This window comes from Bubalus bubalis, chromosome 11, assembly GCF_019923935.1.
Source record: "Bubalus bubalis isolate 160015118507 breed Murrah chromosome 11, NDDB_SH_1, whole genome shotgun sequence".
Taxonomy (NCBI): Eukaryota; Metazoa; Chordata; class Mammalia; order Artiodactyla; family Bovidae; genus Bubalus; species Bubalus bubalis.
The window spans coordinates 77,708,215-77,720,719 of record NC_059167.1 but is presented as its reverse complement, the minus strand read 5'-3'; the positions used below and the strand labels follow the sequence as shown (position 1 = coordinate 77,720,719).

General features: G+C 40.8%; 1 long non-coding RNA gene across 1 annotated transcript in view; it reads right to left on the bottom strand.

The window, feature by feature from the left end:
• LOC102404212 overlaps positions 1-12,505 on the bottom strand; it is a 39,628-nt gene that overhangs the window by 4,136 nt on the left and 22,987 nt on the right. The gene's annotated exons all lie outside the window — the stretch shown is intronic.

Sequence of the window (12,505 nt, the reverse complement as noted above, 5' to 3'; positions counted from 1 at the left end):
AGAATATTATGCCTTTTTTAAGACTGAATGATATTCCATTGTATCGCTATACCACATTTTCTTTATCCATTCATCATTTGATGATTACTTGGGTTGTTTGTAAATTTTGGCTATCATGAATAATGCAGCTATGAACACTCATGTACAAGTTTCTGTGAAAACATGGCTTTTAATCTGAGACTTGAAGAAAGTGAAAGAATTAGGCAAGAAGAGCACGGTTAATGAGAGTGATGGTCAGGAATATAAGAAAAGATAGGACAAATAGCGTGAGGCCAGATCATTTAGATCTTTGTAAGGACTATGGATTTCATTCTAATCATAATGCCAAAGCCTGAATCAGAGCTTTACACCAACATGATCCAACTTGTGTTTTAATACTGTCGTTGCTGCTGCTACATAGTGAATGGATTGTAGAGGGCAAAACACAGTAACCAGTTAAGGGGTGATCAGTCAGTTCAGTCGCTCAGTCATGTCCAACTCTTTGCGACCCCATGGACTGCAGCACGCCAGGCCTCCCTGTCCACCACCAACTCCCGGAACTTATTCAAACTCATGTCCATTGAGTCGGTGATGCCATCCAATCATCTCATCCTCTGTCGTCCCCTTCTCCTCCTGCCTTCAATCTCTGGCAGCATCAGGGTCTTTTCCAATTAGTCAGTTCTTGGCATCAGGTGGCCAAAGTATTGGAGTTTCAGCTTCAACATCAGTACTTTCAGTGAATATTTGGGACTGATTTTCTTTAGGATGGACTGGTTGGATCTCCTTGCAGTCCAAGGGACTCTCAAGAGTCTTCTCCAACACCACTGTTCAAAAGTATCAATTCTTCGACGCTCAGCTTTCTTTATACTCCAACTCTCACATCCATACATAACCACTGGAAAACCATAGCTTTGACTAGACAGACCTTTGTTGGCAAAGTAATGTCTCTGCTTTTTAATATGCTATCTAGGTTGGTCATAGCTTTTCTTCCAAGGAGCAAGCATCTTTTAATTTCATGGCTGCAGTCACCATCTGCAGTGATTTTGGAGCCAAAAAAAATAGTCTGTCACTGTTTCCTTTGTTTCCTCATCTATTTGCCATGAAGTGATAGGACCGAATGCCATGATCTTAGTTTTCTGAATGTTGAGTTTTAAGCCAACTTTTTTCACTCTCCTCTTTCATCAAGAGGCTCCTTTGTTCTTTGCTTTCAGCCATAAGTGTGGTATCATCTGCATATCTGAGGTTCTTGATATTTCTCCTGGCAATCTTGATTCAAGCTTGTGCTTCATCCAGTCTGGCATTTCTCATGATGTACTCTGCATATAAATTAAATAAGCAGGGTGACAATATACAGCCTTGACGTACTCCTTTCCTGATTTGAAACCAGTCTGTTGTCCCATGTCCAGTTCTAACTGTTGCTTCTTGACCTGCATAAGGGGTAATAATAACCTGGATTAAGTTCAAAGCAGTGAATTTTGAAGATGTATTTGTCTCCTTCACTAGGTTTAAGTTTTGAAGAAAAAGAAACAACAATAAATTTAATAACCTTATTGACTTGAACAACTTTGGGATGAGTTTCACTAAACAATGTTTTCTTCAAGCATTTTCAGTGTTAAAGTTGTGCTTACAACCTGCAGTTTTGTGGAACTGCCATCTTCTTACCTATTCATAAATTTGGAATACAGTTAAACTTTCATGCAAGTTCTTTTTTTTTCTTCTTAGTGGAGGAGAGGTTTTATTTTACTTATTTAGTTTTAGCTGCACTGGGTCTTTGTAGCTATGCCTGGTTTTTCTCTACTCATGGCGAGTGGGGGCTACTCTCTAGTTGCAGGGCACAGGCTTCTCAATGCATGGCCTCTCTTGTTGCAGAGCATAGGCTGTAGGTGCATGGGCTTCAGTAGTTGTGGCTCATGGACTTAGTTGCTCTGCAGCATGTTGAATCTTCCTGGACCAGGGACTGAACCCATGTCCCCTGCATTGGCAGGCAGATTCTTTATCCACTGTACCTCCAGGGAAGTCCATGCAAGTTCTTTGTTATCAGTTAGCTCACAAACAATCTCTACCAGGAAGGACATTCATATTTAATTCATTTTGATTTAATGCATCTTATTTCCCTCTCATAAGGAAGATTCCCCTGGAGAAGGAAATGGCAGCCCACTCCAGTATTTTTTTTTTAATTCTTGAAAGTATTTTACTTCAGGTTGAAAATGAACAGCTTCCACATTATTCATTGGAAGACACACAATATTCACGAATACAATGCTGGTCATTTGAGGAAATGTACACACCTCAGTTTCTCCTTCATGCTTTTCTTTTAGAAGGATACTGTTTACCAAAAAGAAATGTCAGCAGTACAGGAAAAACTATTTTCCCAATAAATTTACAAAAACCTAAGATTCCCAATGGAATCAAGATTATCTCCCTGCTACCACCACCTTAATATAATCACATGCTTATTGAAACACTAATATCTAACCCTAAAGAGTACACTTACTTTCAACAATGACTACTCCGTGCTCTTGCCTCAGAAATCCCATGGTCAGAAGAGCCTGACAGGCCACAGTCCATCCAGTTACAAAAGGATAGGACACAACTTATCAACAAAACAACAACAATGCTTATCTAATAAGAACACATATGGGCTTTGGTGGTGGCTCAGTAGTAAAGGATCTGCCTGCCAGTAAGAGGAGACACGTGTTCAGTCCCTGGTCCGGGAAGATCCTACATGCTGTGGAGCAGTGAAGCCCACGCACCACAACTATTGAGCCTATGCTCCGTAACAAGAGAAGTCACCCTAATGAGAAGCCTGCACACCGCAATTAGAGAGTAGCCCCAGCTAACTGCAACTAGAGAAAAGTTCATTCAGCAATGAAGACCTAGCACAGCCAAAAATGAATAAATAAACAAAATTATTTTAAAAAAAACAAAATATTCATTAAAAAAAGAATACATACAACAGTCATAGTAGAAATTAATCCCTTTTAGATTAAAGGTGCCAAGTTCTTTCTCTTTTAAAAACAGATCTTATTAAGAAGACATACAGTAAATTCTCTGGTGGTTCAGTGGTTAGGACTCCATACTTTCACTGCCAAGGGCACAGGTTCAATCCTTCATCAAGGAACTAAGATCCAGCAAGCTGTGCAGCAAGGGGGAAAAAAGACATACAGATGGCCAATAGGCACATGAAAAGATGCTCAACATTGCTAATTATTAGGGGAATGCAAATCAAAGCTACAATGAGGTGTCACCTCACACCAGTCAGAATGGCCATCATTAAAAAGTCTATAAATAATAAATGCTGGAGAGGGTGTGGAGAAAAGGGAACCTTCCTATAATGTTGGTAGAAATGTAAATTGGTACACTTACTACAGAAAACAGTATGGAGTTTCCCTAAAAAACTAAAAAATAGAGTTGTCATATGATCTAACAATCCTATTCTTGGGCATAAAGCTGAAAAAACTCTAATTCTAAAAGATCCATGCACCTCAAGTGTTTATAGCAGCACTGTTTACAATAACCAAGACATGGAAGCAACCTAAATATCCATCAACAGATGAATAGATAAAGAAGATATGGTATATACACACAATGGAATACTACTCAGCCATAAAAAAGAATGAAATAATACCATTTCCAGCAACATGGATGGACCTGGAAATTATACTAAATGAAATGTCAGATAGAGACAAGTATCATATGATATTGCTTATATGTGGAATCTTTTTTAAAATGATACAAATCAACTTACTTACAGAAAAAGAAACAAACTCACAGACTTAGAAATCAAACTTATGGTTATCAAAGGGGAAAGGTGCCAGGGAGGGATAAATTGGGAGTTTGGTTTTGACATATACACACTACTACATTTAAAACAGATAACAACAAGGACCTACTATACAGCACAGGGAGCTCTGCTCAATATTCTGTAATAACCTAAATGAGAAAATAATTTTAAAAAGAATGCTGCTGCTAAGGCTCCCAGGTGGCACTAGTGGTAAAAAAAAAAACCCACGTGCCAACGCGGGAGACAGAAGAGACACATGTTTGATCCTTGGGTTGGGAAGATCCCCTGGAGGAGGCATGGCAGTCCACTCCAGTATTCTTGCCTGGGAAATCCCATGGACAGAGGAGCCTGGCGGGCTACAGTCCATAGGGTTGGAGAGAGTCAGACACGACTTAGTGACTAAACCACCACTATGTATAACTGAATCACTTTGCTTTATACCTGAAATTAACACAACCATATATATGAATCAACTAAAGTCCAGTATAAAATAAAAATTTCAAAAAAAGCAATTGACCTTTTCCCTCACTGCACCCCTGAAAGTGAGATGGATCACCAGCAACTCTATGGAAACCACCTTTAGAAATTCACCCATGGTTCTCACTTTTGCCAAGTGTGCTCAGACTGGGATAGCCTGACCCAAAAATATGGCCTCAGTATATGCAGCCAGGGTTTATAACAATAGAAGAAGGAAAGAGGATTCATCAAGTTAGACTACATGATTTTCCTTAAATAGATTATCCAAAACATCAACCCACTGGAAGAAACATTAGTTCCTTGTACATAAAATTTAAAAATAAAATTTTAAACTACAATTATAAGTGTTTTAATATAAATGGAATACTTAATTGGTTATAGAAATCTTTTTTTTTTAATTTACTATTATCCTGTCAATGGATCTGTCTTCCAAATATGTGACTTCTTTTCCCTCAGTTATATAGAAGTATTTATGCTGGAAAAAAACATTGTTGAGCTTCTTCTTACTCTAGCACTCTACGAAATGTTGTGAACCAGGCAGAATAAAACAATATGGTCTCTATCCCTAAGGAACTCCCAGAGCAGCCAAAGAAACAAGTACCGGCTCCACCTTTGACAAAAGGAAAACTCTGGTAAGTGATATAATCAAGGTATAAACAATGTGCTGTGCTATTATGGAGAAAGGAAAGGTCACAGGTGACTCACATACAAGCAGGAACTTTAATGAGAACCTACAGTATTCTCAGGCTATGCCCAGAGCTGTGGCGTTATAGAAGGTGCATCAAAGCCCCGACTTCCTCTCTGATGTCGACTGACTATTAGGTTGGAGTGACAAAGCTAATATACATTATAAAAAGCAGCAAACATTGTTCCATGTTAGACTGTGGGATACTAAAAGTATTGCAGCCTTCCAGAAGAGATAAAGACCCATAGAAGCTGGAGGAGTCAGGGAGGGCAGGAGGCCTCTGAGACAAGAGGAAGTACAGTGGTAGAAGTGACTCTGGGGCCAGAAGTTAGCCTGACCAAACCACAAAAGCGGGAGGAAGAGGCAGGACAGTAAGGATGAGTCCTCAGGCACTAGGGGAACTATACTGCATGTAGTAGCAAATCTCAGAGACAATGAAAGATTTGGGACAGACAAGGGACCTTATGTGTGTGATATTTAACAAACAATTTGTAGGGTGGAGTAAAACAGGAAGGTGGTGGAGATGGGGTAGCTGGGAAGTAAGAAAATAGGGGTGCGAAGATTAGAGGTGATTCTTGACAGGGAAGTATTGATGATCTAAACTAGGAAGCGCCTGTGGACACAGAGACTATTTCATCAGTATTTTATGAGACATGACTATGAGAAGTATTAATAAAAGGATAGATCTGTTGTTGTTGTTGTTGTTTTGGTTTTTTCCAGGTTTCTAATTTTGTTTGCGTTTTTAAGGAAGAAGGAAAGTGGAAGAAAATTCTGATTAATTAATTGAACCAAGTGCCTTCAACAAAGGTTAAGTTGGGAGGCAAAACTGCTTTAAGGGAGAAGCAGTGGTTTAGATATGGTTTATTTGTGGTTTAGATATGCTGATGTGACTTCCCAGGTGACTCAGTGGTAAATAATCCACCTGCAGTGAAGGAGACACAGGTTTCATCCCTTGGTCAGGAAGGTCCCCTGGAGAAGGAAATGGTAACCCACTCCAGTGGAGAATCCCATGGACAGAGGAGCCTAGTGGGCTACAGTTCATGGGGTCTCAAAGAGGTCCAACACGACTTAGCAACTAAACAAAACAAAACCAAAAAGATATGCTGTTATAGTGGCAGGGAATATCGGGTCACTCTCCTACTCCAATCTCTCACCCCTTCTGATCCTAGGGACTCGTTGTCAAAAGACTTTTGTCAAGCCTAGCACCTATTATGACTGAGAATCAGATACTAAAAGGGCCGAAAAGGACCTTTCTTGGCAGTCCAGTGGTTAAGATTTTGCCTTCCAATGCAAGGTGTGCAGGTTCAAACCCTGGTCAGGGAGCTGGGATCCCAAGTGCTCACAGCCAAAATACCAAAACATAGAAAAGAAGCAATATTGTAACAAACTCAAGAAAGACCGTGTGTTTTTTTTTAAGTGCCAATAAAAACGGTTGCTTGCCACCCAGTTCTACAAGGACTGAGTCAGCCACTGCAGTAGCTGACCTTCAACACAGCCCAAAAGGAGTTCAGGATGGAGCTCAGGAAGGAGGCGCTCTATCCTCTGGGAAAACTGGCAGAATATCCTTCAGATTATTAGATATTTTCAAGAGAAAATTTTATGAACCCAAGTGCTTATATCTTTCCATACTTGGAAAGCACTGAAATCATGAACTAAGATATCTGTGCCCTCTACCAAGATGTGCGCCTGATTGCACGTACCCACCCCATTCTCCAAAATCACAGACACACTGACCCTCCTTACCTCTTTGCAGCAGTTCCTCAGAGCTGCCTGAGAGGCTGTCTCCTAGGCTACAGTCCTCAGTAAGTCCCTAAATAAAACTGAAACCCAGGAATTCCCTGGTAGTCCAGTGGTTAGAACTCCTTACTTCCACTGCAGGGGGCCCAAGTTTGATCCCTGGTTTTGTTGTTTGTTGTTCAGTCGCTAAGTCATGTCTGACTCTTTGCAACCCCATGGACTGCAGCAAGCCAGGCTTCCCTGTCCTTCACCATCTCCTGGAGTTTGCTCAAACTTACGTCCATTGAGTCGGTGATGCCATCCAACCATCTCATCCTCTGTTTCCTCCTTCTCCTCTTGCCCTCAATCTTTCCCAGCATCAGGGAATGCAAGCCAAACCAAAAAAAAAAAAAAAAGGGCCAGAAAAAAAAGAATAAAGTGTTTCTACAATATCACCAGGCCCTCCCAAAAGAGTAAGAAAGACTCATATAATCCTCAATGCAAGGCAAAGACCAGAGCTTTGCTAAAAAGAAAGTAGAGTATCTTTAGTATAGATTCAGACTGTGTTGACTTAACTAATTAATAATGGTAATAATGAAAGACCCAGAGAGATGGGCTGACTTAACAAGTCAAGCTGTATAGGAATCAGCAAGCTCACAGCTCTCACTGGTAGGAAGATTGGATTTAAAGAACTCAGGATTGGACTTGAAGAATCCAGAAACTGAAGACTTCACTGGCAGGTCAGGAGTGAAGGGAGAACCCTTGGGGACACCCCTGTAAGGATTCTAGTCTTGAGATACCTTCCCTTGCATAGTGAAAAGGAAAATCCAGGCTAGCTAGAACTTCAGTTTTTATCTCTCTTACGTTGTAATGCCCTTCTGAAATTGCCCTAACTTTCCAGTTAAGAACATCACAGGTCCTCTGCTGTATTTGTCCTGGGAAGTCTTAGGGAATCAAGAAACAAGAGGAAGGAGATGGATCTGCCCATCCCTATTCCCTCCTAGCTCCTGGAGAGAAAGAGAGAGAGAGACAACCTTGGGTGGGTGCTAGGGGACAGGGGGCACAGACTATCTCTAGTGGCAGCAGAAAGAATCACACCCCAAGGAGCAGCCAGAGAGGATATATCAAAGACAGTGGAAGAAGCACCTTTCGGCTTCCTTTTGTAAACTAGCAAAGGCTGCCCCCTAGAAGGGAAAGGAAAGGAAGAGAAAGCACCATCCAGCTTTGGGAAGATGCTGAATTTGTGGTGACAAAACATTCAGGTAGGAAATATCTACTGTGGAGTTGTGAGATGTGAGACTAGACCTCATGTACCCATATTTGGATCAAATACAAAAAAAAAAAAAAAAAAAAAAACTGACTCATCAACATAAAGATGATATCAGTATTTTTTAAATATATGTGAGTGAAGTGAGTGAAGTCGCTCAGTCGTGTCCGACTCTTTGCGACCCCGTGGACTGCAGCCCACCAGGCTCCTCTGTCCATGCGATTTTCCAGGCAAGAATACTGGAGTGGGTTGCCATTTCCTTCTCCAGGGGATCTTCCCAACCCAGGGATCAAACCAAAGTCTCCCGCATTGCAGGCAGACGCTTTAACCTCTGAGCAAATACAAAATGCTAAACACTTCTAGGAGTAGCCTCTGCATGTTACATCTTTTCATCCTCTTTTGCAACTAAGCCTGCTTGGCAGGCTCTCACTCATTTCTCGCTCTTCTTGGCGGTAATTTCATACTGCTACCACCAGGTGGAGGTGTCCCACTGCTCTTCACTTACTATCAAAGACAAGACATTTGGGGGTGGGGACAGGGGTCAGGTTCTTTGGTTCCATTAGTTATACAAATAAGCACTTGCCTTCACGCCCAAGAGCGAAAAGAATTTGGAGAGAGAGCGTAAAAGGTCAGGCAGTGGCTGCCTCTTCCTCTCTTTTTGTTTTCTTAGTCGTTCGGTTTCCATGGGGATCTGTGTTTAAGCAGCAACTCTGAATCCATTTACTGCCCCTCAAGGCTTGGGGCTGAGCCCAGAGACTGGCTGTGAAGAATAGCAGGCGCTGGAATGGGTGGAAAGGAGGAGATTTATTTGCTAACTTTGGACAGCAAAAGATGAGGACAGGTATAGAAGAAGGAGTGATGGGGTGAACCTTGGAATGGGGTGCACAGAGGAATGTAAAAGGCAAATTATGTTTCAGTTCAAATAAAATTTGGGGACATTAAAATCTTTTCCAAAACTCTTCAATTGTCTTATTACCATAGACTATTTCGGCCCCTTATAATACCAAGTCCTCTCCTACCCCTATCCAAAAATATCAGCAGACCTGTGTCAGAACCTGCCTGAGGTGCTTATGTGTCTTATTCCAAAAGCACTCTGTAGCAAGAGAAGAGCACTACAAGGAAACACCATCCACTGTATGCCCCAGGTATGTGTAGTGCCTGGCACATGGAAAGCGCTCAGTAAAATATTTGCTGAATGGATAAATAAATAAGTGAACAATAAGAATAGGGCCTCTTTGGGAATTCCCTGGTGGTCCCAGTGGTTAGGACTCCATGCTCTAATTATCAAGGGCCTGGGTTCCATCTCTGGTCGGGGAACTAAAATCCAAGCCACAGGACAGCCAAAAAAATTTTTTAAAAATTTGTTTTAATGTGATAGCTTTACTTTTAATTGATTTTACTTACCTCTAGCTTCAGGGCAAACTAAAGACGAAGAAAAAATGTCTTTTTGTCAAAATCATGAGGATGTGAATGTGTTCATTCAAAGATCAGTTGTAGGGTGGGGGGTGCTATTTTCTGCTTAATCAGAAAAAAGGAAAGTGTCTTACTAATAGCCCCTGTTTCTAGGAGTATTTGCATTTCCGTCAGTTTGGGCTATTATTCAGAATCCATTCACAGATAGCAGTTGATCTACATATGAACAGCTCTCTACTTGGTTTTCTCTGCTAATCAAGTTTTCTTTCCTAATGGCTTACCTTCCAGCCCCACCTTTCCATCTCGCTTTCTCTCTCACTACCCTGTTTAATTACCACTCTCTATAATTATCTAATTTATTTACACATTTTTATGGCTTGTCACCTCCCACAGGTGACAAGCTCCTTGCTGCTTTCCGCACAGAGCCTTCGAGTCTAAATTTTAGAGTCTAAGTGCTCAAGTCGTAACTTTTTTAAAAAAATTCCATTTTAGGTGAATTCTTCACCATTCTTTAATCTATTCACCCTCCTACCCTTCAATTGGAAGTGACCTTTCCTTCCTCTGAATGAGCACACATTTGATCTGCATTTCCTAGCACACTCACCACTTACTGTCTATACAGGCCAGCATAATCATAATTGTCATCAAATGTAGTGATCTTGAAAGATTGGCCAGGCACTGGGCCAAATTCCTTGTTTTGTTAAACTTCTACCACAATCCTTTGAAACAGATGATATTAACCTCATTTTTATTTTATTTTGGTGCTGTTATATGGCTTGCAGAATCTTAGTTTCCCCACCAGGGACTGAACCTGGCCTCTGGGCAGTGAAAGCGCTGAGTCCTAACCACTGGTGATTAGTCACTTAGTCGCTCAGTCATGTCCGACTCTTTGTGACCCCATGGACTGCAGGCTCCTCTGTCCACGGGGATTCTCCAGGCAGGAATACTGGAGTCTTGCCATGCTCTCCTCCAGGGGGTCTTTGCAACCCAGAGATCAAACCCAGGTCTGTACATTCCAGGCAGATTAACCACTGGACTACCAAGGAATTCCCTTAACCTCATTTTTGTGTGAGGAAACTGAGGCTCAGAGAAGTTAAGTAAAATGCCCCAAATCATGCAGCTGATAAATGGTAAAGGCAATTTAAACCCAAAAAATCACTCTGGAATCCATACAGTCTTTGGAATACAGACTGTGTTATAAGTAAATGTGTTAGAGTTTCAGCTCCATAATTCACAGCTGCGTGACCCTAGCAATTTACTAATCTCTCTAAACCTCAATTTCCTGGTTGGTAAAATGGGGATAATAATATCTACCTCACAAGATCACTGCAGGACAAAGCATCACATGACCTTGTCACAAAAAAGTGGCCCATAAAGAATAGCTGCTCATAATGCTCATAAACTAAGCGTTACCTGTTCACCTGTTTTGTCTCCCATACCAAGTTAACAATTCTTTCAGAAAGATGTTTTTATTCTCTTAGCATTTTGTGACATCTAGCACAGTGTTTTATATATAGTAACTAAACACCATGAATATCTGTTTAATATTGGGATGGGAGAGCGAGGGAGAGAGAAAGGAATGGATGAATGGATGAATTAATGGGTAATTTATTGCTGGTGACAATCTAAGTCAAATCTCCTTTCTTCTTCCCCTAGAACTTTACACATCCTCTATGAAATTTCCTCACACTGTATTATATATATGTACATGTATACTGTATTATATATATATATATATATTTTTTTTTTTTTTAATACCACACTTATAGATGATAGTTTCCTGATCAGGGATTGAACCCAGGCCACAGCAGTGAAAGTGCCAAGTCCTACACACTGGACCACCAGGGAATTGTCTGTTTTTAATTTTCTTGTTTAACATCTCCCCTCTTCTATGTTGAGAAGTATATATTTTTTTAACTCTACTTGCTCCCTAAATGCAGGTCTGATGAGTGAAATATTAAATGAACTTGATAAATGTTTGCTGAGACTATAACTAGGTAGGAGGACTCACTTGGTCCTTATGTCCCAAAAGAAAGAAAGGATTTCTGTGGCTTGGGTGGTCAACAAAAGAGTCCGAAATGCAGTACTTCGATGCAATCTCAAAAACGACAGAATGATCTCTGTTCGTTTCCAAGGTAAACCATTCAATATCACAGTAATCCAAGTCTATGCCCCAACCAGTAACGCTCAAGAAGCTGAACGGTTCTATGAAGACCTACAAGGCCTTTTAGTACTAACACCCAAAAAAGATGTCCTTTTCATTATAGGGGACTGGAATGCAAAAGTAGGAAGTCAAGAAACACCTGGAGTAACAGGCTAATTTGGCCTTGGAATACAGAATGAAGCAGGGCAAAGACTAATAGAGTTTTGCCAAGAAAATGCACTGGTCATAGCAAACACCCTCTTCCAACAACACAAGAGAAGACTCTACACATGGACATCACCAGATAGTCAACACCGAAATCAGATTGATTATATTCTTTGCAGCCAAAGGTGGATAAGGTCAACAAAAACAAGACCAGGAGCTGACTGTGGCTCAGATCGTGAACTCCTTATTGCCAAATTCAGACTTAAATTGAAGAAAGTAGGGAAAATCACTAGACCATTCAGGTATGACCTAAATCAAATCCCTTATGATTATACAGTGGAAGTGAGAAATAGATTTAAGGGCCTAGATCTGATAGATAGAGTGCCTGATGAACTATGGAATGAGGTTCGTGACATTGTACAGGAGACAGGGATAAAGACCAACCCCATGGAAAAGAAATGCAGAAAAGCAAAATGGCTATCTGGGGAGGCCTTACAAATAGCTGTGAAAAGAAGAGAAGCAAAAAGCAAAGGAGAAAAGGAAAGATATAAACATCTGAATGCAGAGCTTCAAAGAATAGCAAGAAGAGATAAAAAAGCCTTCTTCAGTGATCAATGCAAAGAAATAGAGGAAAGCAACAGAATTGGAAAGGCTAGAGATCTCTTCAAGAAAATTAGAGATACCAAGGGGACATTTCATGCAAAGATGGGCTCGATAAAGGACAGAAATGGTATGGACCTAACAGAAGCAGAAGATATTAAGAAGAGATGGCAAGAATACACAGAAGAACTGTACAAAAAAGATCTTCACAACCCAGATAATCACGATGGTGTGATCACTCACCTAGAGCCAGATATCCTGGAATGTGAAGGCAAG